The sequence below is a fragment of the Coffea arabica genome, chromosome 9c (genome assembly GCF_036785885.1).
Source record: "Coffea arabica cultivar ET-39 chromosome 9c, Coffea Arabica ET-39 HiFi, whole genome shotgun sequence".
Classification (NCBI taxonomy): domain Eukaryota; kingdom Viridiplantae; phylum Streptophyta; class Magnoliopsida; order Gentianales; family Rubiaceae; genus Coffea; species Coffea arabica.
The window spans coordinates 36,076,642-36,088,910 of record NC_092326.1 but is presented as its reverse complement, the minus strand read 5'-3'; the positions used below and the strand labels follow the sequence as shown (position 1 = coordinate 36,088,910).

Sequence of the window (12,269 nt, the reverse complement as noted above, 5' to 3'; positions counted from 1 at the left end):
AATTGAGTAATTAAATCTGACGGGCGTACCTAACATTATTTCTCAATTAAAGTAGTGATTAACGGGCGTACCCTAATCACCGACACAGTAAGGAGGGGTTGACTGTCATCATTTGTTTGATAATTATAACCTATTTATCAGTAAATAATTGGAATTGCCTTTGCATCGATGATCAATTAGGTGAACCATTGTTGAAGTTATTTCTTGACTAGACCTTTAATTATTACTAATCCAATTTCAGCGAATTGTCATTCAATTTCTAGTTAGCTATTTATTTTTATTTAAATTTCTTTGATTGTCATCGTATACACAAAAATACCCCTCGTGTTACTTTGAATTTCGAAAGAGACAAATATCCCAAATCCCTGAGAATACGACTCTACTTGCCCTGTTTCCAAATTAATAATTATTTGCGAAAAGTCATTCCATTCAGGTATATTGGATCAAGCAAACTCTTCGGAAACAGGGTGAATCAGGTAACCCATTGCACACCTAGAGTCCCTACTCCAGTACTTGGAATCGAGTTTTGGTTACTTTATTTGGCAATTAGGTTTAATTTTATTATTGCACAGGTTTCAACAACATGTCAATTTTTGGCGCCATTGCCGGGGACCGGCGTTATTATTTGTTTCTTTTTAAGTTCATTTTTACTCTAATTTTCTAGTATTTTTCTAGTGTATACCTCGGTCTTCTCGTACAGGTGAATTGATTTTTGACCCTGAGATAGAGAAGACTGCACGGAGAACACGAAAAGAGACCAGACAGTTCAGAGAGAAGCAATCTAGTGCTGCATCCCATAGACTTGATCCGGAAGTCGAAGCAACAAGTCTGTTTGGTGATATTTCCAGTGATTCGGATCGAGAAGAAATCATTATGGCTAATACACGAACATTAAGGGAGTTGGCTGCTCATGATTTAAATAAGTAATCTTTGTGCATTACTTTCCCAATTTTAGATGATAACACTCCATTCAAGTTAAAATCTGATCTAATTCATCTCTTGTCATCTTTATATGGTTTACCATGTGAAGAGCCTTACAAGCACTTGCAGGAGTTTGATGTCGTGTACAATAGCATGAAGCCCACGGGGATTACAGAGGAACAGATAAAAATGAGGACATTTCCCTTCTCCTTGAAAGACTCTGCTAAAGACTGGCTATACTACCTATCACCAGATAGTATCATCACGTGGGACCAGCTGAAGAAAAAGTTCTTAAACAAGTACTTTCCTGCGTCTTGAGTTGCAAGTCTAAAAAAGGAGATCTGTGGTATCAAACAGCATTCAGGGGAGTCGCTCTATGATTACTGGGAGCGATTCAAGAAGTTGTGCATCAAATGCCCTCAGCACCAAATAATTGAGCAATTGTTCATATAATATTTTTACGATGGGCTACTCTTCAGAGACAGGAGTATAATCGATACTGCGAGTGGAGGGACACTGGTGAACAAGACTCCTCGAGCAGCGTGGGAACTGATTGAGGGAATGGTTGAGAATTCGTAACAGTTTGGTATGAGAGAGAATGTCCCAATACGCAAAGTGAACGAGGTAGAGACATCCTCTATCCAGCAGCAGTTGACTGAATTGACATCTTTCGTGAGGCAATTGGCTGTGGAAAATGGATCACAAGCCAAGATGTGTGGGATTTGCACTGATATGCGTCATTTTACGGAGATATGCCCACTGATTCAAGAGGAAAGTGTGGAACAAGTGAACATGACTAGTCACGTGTCCACGCCAAGACAGCCATACGACCCATATTCGAATACGTACAATCCAGGTTGGAAAGATCATCCTAACTTCAGTTATAGAGGAAATGGGCAGTCGAATTTTGCACCAAATAGGTAGCAAGGGTACCAACAACACTACCAACCTCACCTACCACCACCTCCTTCAAACTCAAGTCCGTCTATGGAAAAGATGATGAAGCAATTAATTGTTAATCAACAAAAGACGGATTCTTATCTACAAAGTATGAGGAATCAATTGGGCTAGATATAAGAAATACAAAGTCAGATGAGTCAGATGGCAGTGGCAATCAACCGCCTAGAATCTCAAGTTTATGAAAAATTATCGTCTCAACCTGAATTGAACCTGAAGAATGTAAGTGCAATGACCTTAAGGAGTAGGAAGGAAATTCAGAGGCCCGAACTCGTGACTCCAAAGGATAAGGACGAAGAGAAGATTGAGAAAGAGTTTGAGACAGAGAACACAAGCACCAAAAATTCAATGGTACTCTTTGACCCGATCATAGGCGTTAAAATTAATCTCCCTCCATTTCCTAACAGGTTGAAGAAACTGAAGAAGCAAGACAAGAAAAAAAAGATCTTGGAGGTGTTTCACAAGGTAGAGATCAATATCGCTCTGCTAAATGCAATCAAACAAGTGCCAAAATATGCAAAACTTTTGAGAGATTTGTGCGTTAACCGAAGAAGGCTGAAGGGAGATAAAAGGGTCATCGTAGGGGAAAATGTGTCAGCGGTTCTACAAAGGAAACTTCCACCGAAATGTGGGGATCCAGATATGTTCATTATTCCCTATATGATAGGCAACACTTTAATTAGGAAGGCCATGTTAGACTTAGGGGCATCAATTAATGTAATGCCTAAATCTATCTATACTTCTCTGAACTTAAGTCCATTAAAAGAAACTGGGATAATAATTCAGTTAGTTGACCAAACCAATGCATACCCTAATGGGTTGGTTGAGGATGTGTTGATCAAAATTAATAATTTGGTATTTTCAACTGACTTTTATGTATTTGACATGAATGATGATTATTCCCCTGACCCCTCACCTTTGCTACTAGTTAGACCTTTTTGAGCACAGCACAAACAAAAATTGATATTAATAAGGGTACCTTGTCTATAGAATTTGATGGAGAAATAGTCAATTTTAATATTTTTGATACAATGGAACATCCTGTTAACTCTCACTCTGTGTTTGCTATTCATGCTATTAATCCCTTTGTGCAAAAATTTTCTAAATTTGCTTGTAGAGATAAATTCAAAGTTACTGCAAACAAGTATCAGGGAATGAAAGCAATTTATAAGGTGAAAAGAAATAGAAAATTAAGAAAAAATGCTGCACTCAATGGCTATTTAGATCCCGGAGGAGGGCCACCGATTACAAGAAAAATTGAATTACATCCAAATTGAAGAGTGGTGTTTAAAGTCTAGCCAAAGACATTAAAGAAAGGCGCTCATTAGGAGGCAATCCAATTTCTTTTAGTTGTTTGTTCAGTTTTGTTCGATAGTTTAAATATATTTTCCTTGAGTTTGACTGATTTCTGACTTCAATTTTCATTTTTGATGATTTGTAAGTGTCTCTCTGACTTGACGCGCCCCCATCAAGTCGTATGGAGAGCTCATGGTCAAAAGGGTTCTTGCCCTCTTAACGTGCCCACGTCACGTTCGCGAGAAAGGCAAATATTCAAAACTCGAGAACAATTTTCGATTTCCTGTTAGTCTCTAATTTTGAATTTTGAAAATAAGTTTTGTAATAATAATAATATTCAAAAAAATATAAATAATAAAAATTCAAAAAAAAAAAGTCCTTCCGTTTAGCTATAATTTTTGATTTCCAAAATTAGGATTTAAAAAAAAAAGAAAAAAAATCTAAAAATGAAAAACAAACTGAAAAACAAAAAAAGAACAAAAACTATTTTATTTTTATTTTTCTCTTTTCTTTTTTTTTTCTTTCTTTCTTTCTTTCTGTTTCTTTCTTCCTTCTTCCCTGTTTCTCTTCTCCTGGCCAAAACCTACAAAACTTCACGCCGTCGCCTCCTCCTTTTATACCAACGCCACCGCGCGCCACCCACGGTCTCCCTCTTCTCCATCCTCGTACGACCTTTGCTACCAGTCCACGGCTGCCTACTGATCGCGCCACTCCCTTGCCGCACGACTCACACAGCCACTGCAACGAGTCCAAGCCGACGCCGCCTTCTTTTTCCTCTCTCCTTGCAGCTGACTGCCGTTGCTGCTCGCACCTCGCGACTCTTTCTATCTCCCTCGCGTGCCAACCGCCAACCGCCACAGCTGCAGCTCTCTCTTCTCCGCTTGTCGACAGCCACCGCAGTAACGTGACCACCGGCAGCCACGCCACCCGTCAGTTCTCCATTCGAACACCGGTGGAGGTATTTGAGCATCAATCCTCACATTTTGGTATTAATTGCTACTATTTGGGTTTGGGAAATAACTTGCTAGAATTTTACACTTGGCTATTGATTTGGGATTACTAGTAAGCTGTGATTTGCCTGTTCAATGTGAGGGATTTTATCTGCTTTGTTGGGGGTCATTTGCGTGGGATCTCTTCTGAGATTTTTGGGTACAATTAATTCTAACATTGCCTATTGAATTGGGAGATTGTGCCGCTTGATTTACCTATTGAGGTTGGTAGAATTTCGTTTTAAGTGTTGGGGACATTCTGGCGATTGGTTCATATTGCTAATTTGGGGACCATTGTCTGTGATTTCAATCGTTTGATTTGTGCACGTGGCTGTCAAGCTGCTCGAAGTCATTCTTTGGTTGATTGTTAACTTCAGTGGCCGGGGTTCCCACTTGGTGGTTGAATACATATCTTGTTGGTATTTTACTTTGGGTATTTTTCTTTGTTGGTGGGTGAATACACACTTGGGGCTATTGCTTTACTACTGCTTTGCTCTGCTATAGCAATTTCTTTAATTTTGGACTGCGATTTGCACCAGTGGTACTAGTGCGAGTATTTGTTACCTCTATTTGGTTAGAGATCTGATTGACTGCCAAGAGCTTGTGATTGCGTTGCTATTACTAAATTCCTCAACTACTATTGCTGGAATTGCCGATTTTGAGTTGAGATATTCACTGTCCAATTGGAGACTTTGTTGAGATTTGGGTGGACAGAGTTTTGCATTTGCTGGTTGAATTGAGTTGAGATGTTTCAGAACTTGGCCGCGTACTTCTATCACATCGGTTTCACTCCACCGTTCCCTCCTATCCCTTAGCCATTTGACAGGGAAGTTTCGTTGTCCTCTTCACTTTACTTGCTTTCTACTCTCCATTGGGGATAATGTCGGATTTAGGTGTGGAGGGGATTGGACAGCTGTGATGCTAGTATTTCAAGTTTTTAGTTTTTAAATGTTTTTTCTTTATTTTTAGTTTGTTATTTGTCTATCTTTCGTTTATTTTCTTTCTTTTAGTGATCAGCTCTAATGTGAATACCAAGGTTTGATGTTGGATTATTGACTCTAATTCTGCTATTGCCAAGTTTTAATAATAAAAGTGTATCTAACTATTGTGGTTGAATCGAAGGACATCTCTTTGGTGAATATCGATGATTGTTGGGCTCTTCTAATTTTTGGTTAACTTTTTTAGGCATTGAGAATGATTGTTGGCATTTTCATGTGAATTGGTCCAGTTATTAACTTTAGTTCTCCATGTTTGAAAAATGAGGCTAGCTGCTACTATTTTCTTTGTGATATTTTGAGTTATTGTGTTATCTGGTTGTACATAAGAGATGACTGTACTCCGCTAGTTGTTACTACTGAATAACCAGGGATTTTCACCAAAAGTGTCGATTCTCGCGTCAAAAAGTAGTAATTTCTATGAGTACGTAGTCGTATAGTGATATGAACTGAGTAACCAGGCTCCTTCATCTGGCAAATGTTGGAGTTCGCGTCAAAAGACTCCAATGGCTAGAAACTAAATCTTTTGTGCTATTGAAGAAAAAAAAGAAAATGTGAAAAAAAAGTGAAAGTTGTGTTAGTGTGTGATATAAGTCAGCTCGTCAAATTATGGATTTAATGTTGCGATTTTGGTTAATGGTTGGACCATTTGATGATAAATGCTGTGCGCTATTCCTTTTTCTTAGATTAGTTAACCTAGAATTGAAGGAATTTGTGGTTTAGAAGCTAACCGGAGTGATGTTTCTTGGATTTTGATCACTGATACTTGGTCTATGTTTTTCTTGGTATCTTGGCAATATAGTAGATAGAGCAATAGCCATTGTCAAATATTGGTGTTTGTTTGCTGTTCTTATGCTTGAGAACAAGCATGGTTTAGGTGTGGGGGGAATTAATAGGATGCAATTTTATCATTTATTTTATTATTAATTTTTCCTATTACCTGACCCGATGTGGATTAATTGTTAGATTCTACTCACTTTTAATATTTTGCATTTATTTTAGGGAGTAGAATGAAAATATGATAACAAGTGCCAATTTGACATAAAAGGAGTCCAAGGGGCAATTTTGGAAAAGGAAAAAATTTTTGCCCTTTCTTTTGGCAACGGCAGAACTGAGGACGAGGTGTGTTCCTTTCCCTTGGGAGTCACCGCAAGGAAGAAAAATAGACTTAGACAGTAGCATTAGATAGGAAATAGAGGAAACAATGGCGGATGACTTTTTAGCTTAGCTTTTTTTGACTTTTCCTTGTGGGCTCAAGTAGCTTTTCCTTCTCCGTATGTCAAGACAAGTATTATTCAATTAGTCAATTAGTCATTCTCGGAAAACTGGCTATTCTTCCTTTTGTTCGAACGAAGCGAACTCCCTCGATCAAGGATAATGGCTGCAGCTTTCTCTACACTTTTGCGTGGGTTTTTCGCATCAAATATGAACTAATTTCCTTACTCTTCAAGGAACAACGGAGGCTTTGGTTCACCTAAAAATTGTGAGATCGATTTAATTTTATCTTTTTCTTTTATTTATTGGTATTTACATATCCCTTGATTATAGTATTTATGATTATTTAATTAATTGATTGTCTTGGATCCGAATAATTAGTTAACTCGATAATCTATTGTCAATTAGGGCATTAAATCCGTAATTATTTAATTGCCTTGAATTAGTGACAACTGACATGATTAACTTTGTATCAGGGGGATACGCGGCTAATCTGAAATAACCCTGGTAGTGCGTTATTTTGTTAGAATACAACTCCTCTAATAAGTAAGGCAATTGAGGAATTAAATCTTACGGGCGTACCTAAGATTATTTCTCAATTAGAGTAGTGATTAACGGGCGTACCCTAATCCCCGACACAGTAAGGAGGAGTTGACTGTCATCGCTTGTTTGACAGTTATAACCTATTTATCAGTAAATAATTGGAATTGCCTATGCATCGATGATCAATTAGGTGAACCATTGTTGAAGTTATTTCTTAGCTAGACCTTTAATTATTATTAATCCAATTTCAGCGAATTGTCATTCAATTTCTAGTTAGCTATTTATTTTTATTTGAATTTCTTTGATTGTTATCGTATATACAAAAACACCCCCCATGTTACTTTGAATTTCGAAAGATACAAATGTCCCCAGTCCCTGAGGATACGATCCTATTCGTCATGTTTACAAATTAATAATTTTTTGCGAAAAGCCATCCCATTCAGGTATATTGGATCAATCAAACTCTTCGGAAACAGAGTGAATCAAGCAACCCATTGTACACCTAGAGTCCCTGCTCCAGTACTTGGAATCGGGTTTTGGTTACTTTATTTGGCAATTAGGTTTAATTTTATTATTGCACATGTTTCAACAACCTGTCAAAAACAAAATGTAGTAAAGACATTAATCGATCCTTCTTACTTTATTATTAAGAATAAAAAATTCATTAAATGAAATTGCATGGCAAAAAATAAATATGTGCTCAAATTTTGTGAACAAAATAATTATATATATTTTACTTCATTGGATGCTATTTTGTTTGAATCTCACATTTTTTTTTTTAAGAAAACAGAGAACTAAAGCTGAGTAGCTTTGATGCTAAACTCAACTAAGTTGGGGAGGTGAATCAAATATAGTCTTTCATCTAGTTTAAATTGAGGGGGTCCTTCACCATCAGAACAGCGGATTTGAACATGCAAATTCTGTTTAACACTATTATTTGAACGGTAAAGCTACAAACTAACATGTTCTTAACCGTGTAAGCAAATTCTTTTCTAGTTGCTGTTGTTCTTTAACTGGACAACTAGTAGTAACAGGATATATGATAATAATAGCGGGAGCAAATTTGGTTAAAAATCACACTAATTTTAAAATAATGTTTCTCGTCCTGACTTTTGATATTGTATCCTTCTTTGATGGATCTATAGACTTGATTTTACTTTTCTCATCTTAATTAGTCTCAGGACGGCAAAGGGTCTTTTGTTGTACCCAAAAGTGTAACACTTATATTATACATTCTAATTAGAAGACCCACCTCAAAGTGTAACACATGTGTTACATAGCCTATTGTAGTGATATTTCTCATCTTAAAAGTATAAAAGACTTCTAATTAAGTTTCTTTTTTGGTCCTCAATATTTAGCACTTGCACAATTTATCCCCAATGTTTGGTACCTGTTGCAATTTTAGTCTTTAAAGCTTCATCAAAAACATACCTTGTTCCCAACAGTACTAATTTGAAATGAATTTAGAACAATTGATAGATTTTTTCAAATATTGATATAATCACTCATGTACAGCAACATGTTTATTGCATTAAACTAAGAACAACACCAGTGAGGTATATTAATAACTAATTAACCAAGAAATAAAAAAATAAAGAAAATTGTTAATTTGTCCCAAAAAATTAAATATTTCGAGTTTTTCCTTGGGACAACAGGGCTAAGAGATTGAAAATAAGTTCTAGATCACATTGAACTAAATGTTCTGACTAGTTTTGGTTTTTTATATTTAGTTTTTTGGACTAACTCCTCTTTATACCCCTAAACTTGCATCACTTTCTCACTTTGCATTCTAAACTTTAATTTTGGATACTTTGTATCCTAAACTCTCAAATTTATCTTATTTAAATCTAATCAATAATTACATTCACGAAATTAATGAGATAAAAGATGGTGAAATTAATTAGAGTGCATCGTCTGTATTCATTGTTGTCTCTTAGCTTTTTTTAACCACTTTCAGTATATTGCCATTGATTTATATGGCTTCAATCACTTATATGGTTAGCAAATTTAGTGAGAAAAATATGATAAAAATTAAAGGCAATATATTGATTTATTTTTGTCACAATACTATGGCACCTTTTAATCACTTTCAGCACATTGTAATTGGTTTGTTTGGGTTTTATAAATAGTAAATTTTGCCAAAATTATCATTGATTGAATTTAAATGGGACCAACTTGAGAATTTAGTTGCAAATCAAGAGTTTACGGCACAAAGTATTCAAAATTGAAATTTAGGGTGTAAAATAAGAAAGTGATACAAATTTAGGAGTACAAAGCGAAATTAATATGAATTTTTCTTCTTTTTACTAGTGAATTAATTAGCAAGTGAATTACTAGTTCTTGTTATTAAATTTTTTTTTTAACCCCTCCCACCTCTCCTCACTCCTTCCCACCCCCTAACTATCAAACATAGAATAACTTGACAGCAGGGAATACTATAACAATCCTTCCCTGACCACTAGCCAACCCTAGTGGTTGTAGTTGTTTAAAGCTAACTACTACATTGTTTCTTTATTTTGAAATTTGATTTTTTCAATAGGCACATGACTAAACGTGCCTAAATTCTATCAGTAATTAGAAAAAATTCTTCAAATGCCCTGAATCTGATTTAATTGGATATATTAAAGATCATATTTGCTCTTACCAAAATGTTAAGGACTAAAAATGCACATGTGCTAAACATTGAACATCAGATTTGCTTTTGTCAAAACATTAAGAACTAAAACCGCATAGAGGGTAAACATTCAAGACTAAAACTGCATTTTTTTTTCTAAGTTTTAACTCTTCCTTACACAAGAAACAACTGGTAAAAAAACCCAAGCAACAATCGATATCAGCAAAAAATAAGAACAAATTAGGTTGCTTTCCCCTTTCTTTTGAAGTATTCATATGTGAAATGATATAAGGTTGGATTTGGATATTTGGTGGGGGAAGAGGGAGAAGAAACTTCCCTAGAAGAATAGAGCTAGGGTTTTCTAGTGACGGGAGTTAAACATATATTGTATTTCATAATTAAAGAAAACTACATGTCACCGTACTAGAATGTGTAGCAAGGTGTTGCACTTTTAGGTGTTACAGAAAACCCATAACCGTTTCTGAGAGATCTATGATATTTTCTCCAGAAACTTACTTCTGCTCGGCCCCCTCAAATGCAAATTTCTCACTAGTATGGCTAATCAGTTCATTATCTCAGTCCTTAGGTTGACATTTGGTAGTAGATTTCTTCACTAAGGCCAATATGTATTTGAAACCAATAAAGCAAAGACATGTAGGCTATATTACAGAGGCGGAGCCAGCAAAATTTCTCAAAGGGGCACAAATAAAAGGAATTCACTAATGTCTAATAAACTCATCAAATTACAAGACGTTTTCTTACCTATTAGCAGTTTATAACCCCTTAAAACAATTGTTTTAGTTGTAGTGGCAATTAAATATATGGATTATAACGTGTTATTTTATTAGTAGTTGTTATCAATAACCAAGTACATATGGACCTTCTGCAAATTAGTGAAAAAAAATTCTTCTAAAATTCAATACCTAAATTAAATATTTTTTATTGATCAGTTTGGGCACATTAACAAATTAGTGTTAATATTTCAGGGTTTAATAATACATCACCGCGGTTGGCTATATTCACTAGAGTCCTGCTAACCAACATGTATAACTTGGTCTCTGGTCATAAATCCCTTGCCGTCATATATAACTTTTGGTCTCATATTAATAATCTTCTTTGGTGTGTAGCACAAATTAAAAAATTCTTCTTTACCGTACACTGATTAACATTCCAGCATTTATAGGCAAATTATGTGTTTGTACTTGATTATAAACATTAGAAGGCAAACTCTGAATTAACTTGAAGAAAGGAGATAAAGCTAACTTTTAGACTGCAGTGGTTGGGCATTTTCAAAGAACAAGTGCAAAAGCACACCACCTTCTTACTGGCTTCATTATAGACATGGTACCATTTCCCCTTGTATTCCAGATAGAAAATTAGTGTAACAGTACAACCCTTATTGTCCATTTACATAATGCACTCCAAGAACTACTACGAAAAGCTATTGCTTGTTTGGATGAAATGCCGTGTCTCATAATTTTTGCTCTTGGAAAATATCTCATGCTACTGATTTTTATTTTCTTTAAGCTGACAACTTGACATACATATCATGCAAGAAAAAAAAATGCTGTCGAATTACAACTATTGATGACGTTGGTTTCTCCCGTACCTCCTCACATTGTGTGGATCTTGGCTATCTAATTTTTGCGTGCTTCTAAGGATCTTGTATTTCCGCCTCCGGACCAAATAATAGGTATATCCCATTAAAGGATCAAAGTAGAGATGCTAGGAGGGAAAAATACCTTCAGTCAAACTTAACAAAAACTTAACAAGATAAGGGAACCCTGATCCCTTAACTCTGATAAAAGCTTGAGAACATACTTGGAATGTTTAATGGCCAATCTGCTGTAAAAGTGAACATAAAATTTGATGAAGATGATACCATTTTGATGAAAGGGAGAAAAATTAATAACAAAAAGAGAGAGAGAATGAGATGATGAGCTGATCATGTGCAAATGTTGGTGGCTAATGTACCTGGAACTCGAGAATTCATAAAGCTTCCCTTTGGGGGAGAAAATGATCAGTAATCTTCTGCATCAGAAAGAACTGATAGCTCAAAGGCCTTGTTGAGAAGTCCCCTTCTCCTTTTTGAGAATGTCACTTGTCTACTTGTTGCATTTTCTATCCTCTTGATCTGAGGTTTCCCTGTCACCATTCTTACAATTTTAGTTAACAAACGAGGTGCAAAATTAAATCCACCGACAGCCCTGAAAAGAAGTCAATGATTCCATAAAGTGTCAAAGTGCCAAAAGAAAATTTTTAATCAAGAAAAAAAATTTCCAAGAACAGAAAGAACCAGGAGGAAATGGAATTGATTGACTCCGTATAAATGGAAAACCAGACTAAACCTTTTCTGGGAAGTCTCAGATCTGCAAGATGGTAGATGAGAAAAGCTGGAAAATATTGGGTAGGTAAAACACTTGTAGAAACCCTAAAGAGAGATTTTTCAGGCAAATGTACAGAGAAATTTTCCTCAATGTCTTTACATAAATGATTAAGGAAGGACCAGCAAGGTCCCACAACCGCATCCCTTGAGACACTCCCAAAATAGAAACAGCGGGGTATGACATTTGTTCAAGGGCAAGTGGAAACTTATGGGAGGCATAATATTTTTAGTTAAAGATGCCCAGGAGACCATTACATATCAATTTTTTATCTTTTTAATCGACGACATCTATATTATTCTATTTTATAAGAGAGGAAAAACTAATTGGGTTGTTTAAGGAATTAGAGGAAAGA

The 12,269-nt window shown here is 35.7% G+C and overlaps 1 long non-coding RNA gene, 1 other non-coding gene and 1 pseudogene across 2 annotated transcripts; 1 reads left to right on the top strand and 2 right to left on the bottom strand.

Moving 5' to 3' along the window:
- LOC113708185 (MADS-box protein SOC1-like) overlaps positions 1–11,685 on the bottom strand; it is a 30,538-nt pseudogene extending 18,853 nt beyond the window's left edge.
- Positions 1,246–1,352, bottom strand: LOC113709168 (small nucleolar RNA R71). Its single transcript, XR_003452590.1, has one exon. It is a non-coding gene; the product is annotated as a small nucleolar RNA R71 (small nucleolar RNA).
- LOC113707865 (uncharacterized) lies at positions 3,669–5,284 on the top strand. Its single transcript, XR_003452356.2, has 2 exons — positions 3,669–4,132; positions 4,703–5,284. It is a non-coding gene; the product is annotated as an uncharacterized lncRNA (long non-coding RNA).
- Positions 11,686–12,269: the final 584 nt, after the last annotated feature.